We start from the raw sequence: 1,381 nt of genomic DNA on the forward strand, positions 1-1,381 counted from the left end.
AAAATTATCTATGATATTTTTATCTTGAAAAGTTCATTTTCTGTATAACCCATTTCTGATCATCTTAGTTATCATTTCTGTTGGAAATTATGTTCTCTTTTGCAAGTTATAGCATTTATTTGAATTGATTTTTAGAACTCGACTGAAGAACATTTTCAAGTTAATCATCTACCATTATGTAAATGGTTATCAGAAAAAATGAATGGATTATTTTTATTAATGACTTGACAGAAAACTTAAAAATGTATGTCCTATGAAGCCTAGGTAATGATGTTTACTGCTTTTTTATTTCAGGTATGGTGCTGTGGGACAAAACAAGTTTGGTTTGAACCACAAGGTAAGTGGTTCAAACCCACAAACCACTCCTTGTAAACCCTAGACAGGGTCACTATGGGGTGTAACTGACTCAACAGCACTTACAACAACAACAATAGTTTAATGAATTTTACCCTTTAAAAAAGCAAAATATTGCTGTCAAGTTGATTTTGACGCATAATTTAGTACAATTTAAAGCTGAACTTTACACATATATCTGTAGCAGAACGAGTCTCCTATTATAATCAATAGTTTTAAAAAGTCTGTATTGCAAGAACATTATTTCTTGGTATGTTTAGCAATTTTCTTTTTTAGTCAACTCTTAATTGGTGGTCTTTCTCAAACATAGTTATTTCTGTAAAAACTGATACTAAATTAACACTGTAGTAACAATTTCTTTTGAAGGATCAGCATGAGGCTGCTCCCTACAAGGTAATAGTTGAAAAAAAAAAAAAAATACCCAAACTGTTCGACTTTGGTGCTATCCCTCTCCATAATCCTTGATATTAACCACTAATTCTTCCTTTGGTATGCTCCCACATGTCAGATATTTGCTGCAATGTTTATCAGAACTCCAAAGTCATAAATATAATGGTTGAGATTCTGGCAAGTCCCAATTCTGCATAGTTCAGACTTTAGTCTGGAGGATTCTTCTCACTCATGCAAAATCAATGTATTGCCTCAGAAGACTGTGGAAACGAAGAGAATAGGTAAGGTCACTGGTTCAAGTCCCAGGAAGCACATATCAGAGAGAGGCAAACTTGATTTTTAAAGCAAGGAGACACAGAGTTCACTTACATCACCAACGTGGCTCATTTTAGAACCAGAGAGATGGCAAAATTGACCAAGGACCTTGGGATATTTCTAGGTTTCTACAATCACAATTAACCCTGCTATTAGCATCTCCCCCCACTTTCTCTGATTCATGAAAAAAAACAATTTAGTAGGAATTTCAAATGTGTGGCTAAAAGAGACAAAATATTCACGGCACTGCTGACATATATGTTGTTGTTATTAAGTGCCGTGGAGTCGGTTCCGACTCATAGTGACCCTGTACAGGGTTTCC

The 1,381-nt window shown here is 34.7% G+C and overlaps 1 pseudogene; it reads left to right on the top strand.

Moving 5' to 3' along the window:
* Positions 1-1,381, top strand: part of LOC102822326 — a 34,845-nt pseudogene that overhangs the window by 31,928 nt on the left and 1,536 nt on the right.

The sequence above is a fragment of the Chrysochloris asiatica genome, unplaced genomic scaffold (genome assembly GCF_000296735.1).
Source record: "Chrysochloris asiatica unplaced genomic scaffold, ChrAsi1.0 scaffold00068, whole genome shotgun sequence".
In the NCBI taxonomy this organism is placed as follows: domain Eukaryota; kingdom Metazoa; phylum Chordata; class Mammalia; order Afrosoricida; family Chrysochloridae; genus Chrysochloris; species Chrysochloris asiatica.